A 7,977-nucleotide genomic window follows, 5' to 3' on the forward strand; every position below is an offset into this window, starting at 1 on the left:
CCCAGGACACTGTTCTGAGCAAAGATTTTTTGTGTGTGTAAGATCATAAAAGCACAGGCAACAAAAACACAAATAGACAAATGGGATTACATCAAGCTAAAAAGCTTCTGCACAGCAAAGGAAACTATCAATAAAGTGAAGAGACAGCATACAGAATAGGAGAAAATATTTTCAACTATCTACTTGACAAAGGATTAATAACCAGAATATTTAAAGAGCTCAAACAACTCCATAGCAAAAAGACAAATCATCCCATTTGAAAATGGGCAAAAGATCTGAACAGACATTTCTCAAAAGAAGACATACAAATGGCCAACCGATATATGAAAAAATGTTCAGCCTCAACTAATCATCAGAGAAATGCAAATCAAAACTACAATGAGATGTCTCATGACAGTTAAAATGGCTTTTATAAAAAAGATAGGTAATAACAGATCTAGCAAGGATGCAGAAATAAAGAACACTCATACACTGCTGGTGGGAATGTAAATCAGTACAACCACTATGAAAAACTGAATGGAGATTTCTCAAAAAACTGGAAGTAGAACTGCCATGTGGTCTAGCAATTTTACTTCTGGGCATATACCCAAAAGGAAGTAAATCAATATATTAAAAAGACATTTGCACTCCCATGTTTATTTTAGCACTATTCACAATAGCCCAAATATGGGATCAACCTAAGTTCCCATTTATGAATGAATGGATAAAGCAAATGTGATACATACACATAATGGAATGTGATTCATCTTTTAAAAAGGATAAAATCCTGTTATTTGTAGCAACGTGGATGGAACTGGAGGTCATTATATTAAGTGAAGTAAGCCAAGCACTAAAGACAATTATTACATGTTCTTACTCATATGTGGGAGCTAAAAAAGTGGATCTCATGACGATAGAAGGTAGAATGGTGGTTACAAGAGGCCTGGAAGGGTAGCAGGTAGGATGAAGAGAAGTTGATTAATGGATAAAAATATACAATTTCATTAAAGAAATAAGATTCAGTGTTAGATCAGTAGGGTAACTATATTTTACAATAATCTATTGTATATTTCATAATGGCTGGAAGATAAGAATTTGAATGGTTCTAGCATTAATAAGAAAACAAGTATTTAATTTAATAGATATTCCAAGTATACGGATTGATCTTAACAACTCATGTAAACGTATTAAATTATCACTTGTGCCCTGAACCTATGTACATCTATTATGAATCAATAAGAAAATTCAGAAGGCATGAAATAAAAAATTGCTGAATTCCAGTCTATAATTTAAAAAAATCTTCATGACAAAGTAATATTAACACAGTGGACAATATGCCTGATTTCCATTATACATAAAGTGTTTCCACAAATCAATAAGCCAAAGATAAACAACACAACTGAAAAAGTGTAACAATTACAAATAGAAATGGAAGTATATGTAACTCTCAAACATATAAAAATATATTCAATTACAGTCATAATAGGAGAAGGCAAATACATAGAGATATTATTTTCATATGTCAGAATGGCATTTTTAAACATGATTAAAAATGAAATATAATGTATTTTTAAAACCATAGATGCTGGAGCCACACGTAGAAGTTTGAATTCTCATTCTGCATTTACTAATGGTGTGGTACTGGGAAAAGTAATTTAACATCCCTTATTCCAGAGTTTTCTAATCCATAAGACAGACATAATAATAGTAACTATCTCACAAGGTTAGCATAAATATTAAACAAGATATCATATGTAAAATGCTTAGCACATAATAAGTGCTATAGAAGTAGAGTGATCATGCATCCCCTTTGTCTTAGCATATAGTCCTTGTTTACACTTGTCTGTCTAACATAGTTACTAATCTACACTTTCATCTCACTGGATGCCCTCATTTAGATGATATATTATATAGACACTTTATAAGTAATGATGAAAGTAATTCTATGTGAGGATATTAATTGTGGCACTGCTTATAATAGGAAAGATTAGAAATAATGCCCATCAGTAGATTAATTGTTAAACATATTTTAGTTCCATCCTTTCAGAGAAATACTATGCAACAATTAAAAAGAAAATTAACCCCAGCAATTGTTAGAAGAGTGGTTTTTAAACTTTCTAGTTTCAGGACCCCATAAAGTATTAAAAGTCATTGAGAATCTACATCTTTTGTTTTTGTGCCTTATGTCTGGTGATATTTACCGTATTAGAAATTAAAATAAAACATTTATTATAAATTTTAGAATAACAATAATGAGCATATTACGTGTTAAATTTATTTCTAATAAAAAACTGCACTGCATGTAAAATTAGCATGAAGTATTGCTTTATATTTTGACTAATACAGAATACGTCTATTTGCTTCCGTATCCAAAGTGTCATACTATCGCTGCATTCAGATTTGGAACTTCATCATACACTCATGAGAGAATATTTTTAAAAGGATAAATCACATTTAGTACTATTATAAAAATAGTTTTGACTTCATGGCCCCTCTGAAAGGGTCTCTAAGACTCCCAGTGGTCTGGAGGTCACATTTTTGAAAACCACTGGTTTAGAACGTAGATCAAAAAAATTTTTTTCAAGAAGGAACATTTTATTACTGATATTTCTTAGAAGTGCCTACACACAAGGATAATAAAAATCAGATTTTTAGTTAGTTTTATTCTTGTTCATGAATTATCGACCAACAGTGGACCTTCTTATTGCTTGCACCTGGGGCACACTTCTCCCACCATCCCATCCTTTGTACAATACTAAAAACCAAACTAGACCCAAAATAATCTATTGCCAAGTAGGTTGAGATGTTAACTATTGCAGTATGTTAAAAATACGTTGATGTTAATATCTCAAAGTTTGTATATTCATTCATGATCATTTTAATTGGAAAGAAATATCTACACCAAAGCAATTTTTATCATAGACTGTGAGACTAAGTGGGGGATGAGTGCAAAATACCCTAAAAGGGAAAATAAAAACAAGTTAGCAATCATTCTTTGTAATCCAAAAAGAAGATACAAACACACTCACACTAAAATAGATACAGTTATAGCAATGTAGGTGGCATTTAGATCTCTGAAAACTTGAAGAAAAAGAGTTAATTATCACTCTGAGATAATTATCGCTGTAAATTAAGTCATTCAACCTCTGTTTTTACAACCTGGCATTTTCCACAGAGAAGAATAATCTGCTTTTCTATAGCATCTTATTTTCCAGGATCTTCCACGAGTTCTGCCAGCATAGCCCTGACTCACCAGCGGGGGCTCCCTGAGCAGAGGCAGGAGCAGAGAGAATCCCCAACGCATGTGCTCCAACAAACTTCCTGGAACTCCCTATGTATTTTGTAATGACAATTAGGTTGTGTAGTTACACAAAATATTCTAAACATCTTAATTAAATTAGATTCCAGGAAATTCAATTACAAAAGATAGGAGATGTAGAGCATTTCTTTCAATACAGCTTCAAGCAGAAGAAATAAGGTCAGTGTGAAAAGCCCATTATAAACCCAAGGTGGTAAGCAAGTTAAGCCTGACAAAAGCAAATTCAATCAATTTAAAAGCCTAATTTATATTTTTAAAGATGAGGAAGAAAAATAGGGCAAAAATTTTTCATGGAAAATAAAGAGAAGACTGACAGGGGGAGGGGTGGTGAATGATATTGGTAATGGTACAAAAATCCCCTAAAATTACAGGATGTTAGAAGTGAAAGTTATTTTATAGAGCATCCAGACCATTTAGACCAACTCTTTTATTTTATCATGAGAAAGTAAGGCCCAGAGAAGCTAACATAATAAGCCTTGATATTTTTAATGTTAATTTATTTATCATCAGATAAACCATAAGACATATAATACATCTTGGAATCTCCATGTTTTATGAAGGAACACATAGGTATTTGATAGGGTTTGGCTGTGTCCCCACCCAAATCTCATCTTGAATTGCAGTTTCTATAATCCCCACGTGTCATGGGAGGGACTTGGTGGGAAGTGATTGGATCATGGTGCTGGTTTCTGCTATGTTGTTCTTGTCATAGTGAGTGAGTTCTCACCAGATATGATGGTTTTATAAGCGTCTGGCTTTTCCCCTGCTTGCACTCATTCTCTCTCCTGCCACCCTGTGAAGAGGTGCTTTCTGCCATGATTGTAAGTTTCCTAAGGCCTCCCCACCCATGTGAAACTGTGAGTCAATAAACCTCTTTTCTTTATAAATTACCCAGTCTCTGGTAGTTCTTCATAGCTGCGTGAGAATAGCCTAATACAGTATAGTTTTGTGTACTCTTTCCTTTCCACTAACATCTAAATTTCAACGTTATATAAGATTCAATCATACTAAATATAATACTACCCTAAATTACATCCAAAAATAATGATTTGAAATTTATAATTTTAGATTAGTCACATCATTAAATAAAATTCAAAAACACTGTTTTGATGCTTAATTCTTATAGGTACTGTGCCTACCCCTCTAGAGGACCAATAAAATGAATTTAACAAGATTTCCAACCTCTGGTGATTCCACTGTCAAAGGGACATTAGGTATAGGCAAACATTATAGACTTTACAGGAAAAAACATACATACATATAAATGAAGACCTTTTAAAAGAGGCATTGAGAAAATAGATCACAAATAATTTGATTCTATTTAGGTAGCTCAGAAAATCTCATGAAACTGAAAAAGGATCTTGAAGGAATCTTAAGACTTCAAACATAGATGAGGAAAGTAGGCCATTGCAGATTGAAATATACACACAAAGGCAGAGAAATGGGAAAGTCTAGCATGGTTTTTAGGAAAGACAATTATGCCGGCTGTGTATATTTAGTGTGAGGGGGAAGGTGGAGGTGCAGCTGGCTTACTGATTGCAGTGCTTTCCCTGTACACAGTCTCTTCTTTGAGACCACTCACACATCCAGCCCTCACTCATGGCCTTCTCTTAGATAGACATGATTATGACCATGTGCCCTTCATTGGATTAGAAGTCAGCTACTTCACAGGCTGGCCTAAAACCTGTATTTTGGCTTGGCAAAAAGTGTTAATCACACTCTTGATTGTTTAAACTTCGATGTACAATGTTTCAGTGGAAGATAAAACTAGAAGAAAATATATGGAGAAAAACTGTAAGATAGAATCAGGGCAATGATGTAAAGAAGGAGAGAGACCAAGAAGTAACTTATTAAAATATTGTAGATGGGAGATAAGTAATTGTGGGGAAAAAACTATCTGTTGATAAAACAAATAACCTTTAATAATATTTCTCTATTACAATTAAAACTATGTATACCGTCTTAGTTTCTCATCTGTATTTGCTTACCTTTCTCCATTATTTTCTATCTGTGGCTTGTCTATTCCAATGTAACTGAGCATATTTCTCATGATGGATCTCAGAATTAGTTCGTTTGACCAAAATTAGTTCAGGTGATTGCTAAGAAACTCCTGAAAGACTATATAGGTTTAGCCAGAATGAAGAAGATATGATAATATAGAAGGATGTATCTTAAGCTAAGAAATCATTTATATCATTAAGTGTGACTTAAAACTGTTACGTGGTAGAAATTAGACAAGGAAGGTAAAATGGAAGTGGTAATACATACATTTTAAACTTGTATATAATGAACAAAGATGTATTTGTTAAATATTTGCATCTGTGCAAACATTCAAAATATTGATAATACCCCTATTAGAACAAATACCCTTGGAGTTATAAAAATAGTGAGCAATACACAAAATTTTCACCCATCGTATCATCTATATTGGATGTGCCACATAGATATTCATAAAGGCACCCTACAAGTTTCTCATAAATGAACCCTAAAAAAAGATGCACTAAGAAATGTACAAACCAGGCACAAATAATTTTATAATGAAGATTTACCTATAATAGAAATCTTTTTTATTTTAAATAGCGAGAAACTAACACACGATTTTGGCAACTTATGAGTGACGGGGAGTTAAAAATGGTGGCCTGGGTGAAGTAAAACCCAGACTCCAGTATTTCTACTGCATTCTTACTTTTTAAATGTGTGTTCGGTTTGGGGCTTTTAAAACAGGAAACTGATTTTACTTATTAGCCATCAACAGAAAGTGATATTTGAATTATCACTATGATTTACTTTGGGGTTTTGATTTGAAGAACCAGAAACCATTTCTCTGTGTCTCTGAATGTGCCCAAAGATACATAATCTATCACGTTGTGAATTAATTCTCGAAAAGTGAAGAAAGAGAACGACAGAAATAAGAACACTTGATAAGTTTAAGAAGACTTCCCATTATTTAGTCAGGAATTTAACGATAAAAGGCACAGAGGAATCCCCCAAAGCATTTTGGTTTGAATTAGCAATATAATTCCCTTATTTTCGCACTTTTCCTTACACCAATCTGTATTATTTCTGTTGCAAATAAGAAGCTGAATAACTGTGCTCAGATGCGCTTTTGAAGGCACCGTGTAATGGCCAATCTGCCCAGACTTCTAATTGCTTTAACTTGAAAAGGAAGTACACTCTTAAAAAAAAAAAGAAAGAAGAAAGAAAAGCAAAAGAAAAAAGAACATAACTGCCGGCAAAGCCAAGCTGCTATCTTGATAGCACGCAGAATAATTATAGCTTCTTCTCTTTGCCTATGACACCTCTTAAACTTACATCGTCCTTTATCAAAAGTGTTTTTCAGTGTTAGTAAAAGAGATAGAATAGGGACATAACATTAAAGACATGATGGAAAAAAATACCTAGTCACTAAAGGTAACATTAAGGAATAATTTACTGTCAGTATTCTAGTCAATTGAAATGTAATTATCTTCATAGCAAATATTAGCACATATGTCTTATGAGGCAATGACTTTCAAAAGCTGGTACTTGCAAGAATGGTTGAGAAAGAGTTTCAGTTGTAAAGCTTCCCACAAAAGTAAAAATTAAAATAAACTAAATCTACATTTATACAACTGGGAAAATGTTTGAGCTTTTCCTTAATGTATTCCTAAGTGGCCTGGAACAACCGAATGATAACATAAAACCATCCTTGTTTTAGGGAGAAGACTCAGTAGCACAGTTTTTAGTAATGAAGATCTTCTCCACTGCCAAACAGCCTTTGTACGGTAGGATGTCAGAGCAGGTCTTCACCCATTTGGTGTGAAAAAGCAGAGTGATTGTTGTGAAGGTGCAAAGAAAGGAAGGGATCAGGAGGAAGAAGGTAGTAGACCAAATGAATGGTAATGAGTTCAGAGGAGCTGCTTAATCACTCGTCTACCATGAGCTTCTATCTGGATAGGACCAAAGAAGCTTCATTTAATGAGAAGATTTATCTTTGCTGCCTATGTAGAGAGAGATGATCTGACATTGTTTAAACAGGCAACATCAGAATGCAGGGGTTTAATGCTGGTGTATTACTACAATGCTCAAGGAATCCCATAACAAATACATTCAAAACACACAATCCAAATCCTTTTTAAAGGGCACCTCACATTAATCCCTCAGCTGGGGTTCCTCATTTTTATAGCATCATTTATCACTTTAATGTAACGTTAGCTTAGTAGCTAAAAGCCGTGGCAGAAAACCTGCACCAAATGTTGGAACGTTAATGACTTAAGCAGAAAGGAAACACTTGAGAGACCAGCCAGTGCTCTAGTTCTTTCCCTAGGTTATAGTCACAGATGCAGGAAGCAATTGCTGGCATATAAATAACACTGCAATGTGGTTAATGTTGGCAAGACCAGACTTATTTGTAATGCTAAAGGGTAAATAACAAAAGGTTTGACAAACTGACTCAAGGGAGAAATGTGTATTTATGTGGGGAGGGGGCGGAGGTGGGGGCAGTGGAAAGAGGGAGAAGAATGAGATCAAACAGTTCTCATCATCTATTACAGATTTTTCTAAAGGAAAAAAACAAACAAACATAGGGGTAGAGATAAGATGTAGGGGGTGGAGGGTGTAAATAACAGGGCATCCTAGCAGCACAGATGGCATTGGGGACTCACTGCCTCCCACTACACCTGAGCCTATGTGGATGCTGC

The sequence above is a fragment of the Trachypithecus francoisi genome, unplaced genomic scaffold, assembly GCF_009764315.1.
Source record: "Trachypithecus francoisi isolate TF-2019V2 unplaced genomic scaffold, Tfra_2.0 Lachesis_group0, whole genome shotgun sequence".
NCBI lineage: Eukaryota > Metazoa > Chordata > Mammalia > Primates > Cercopithecidae > Trachypithecus > Trachypithecus francoisi.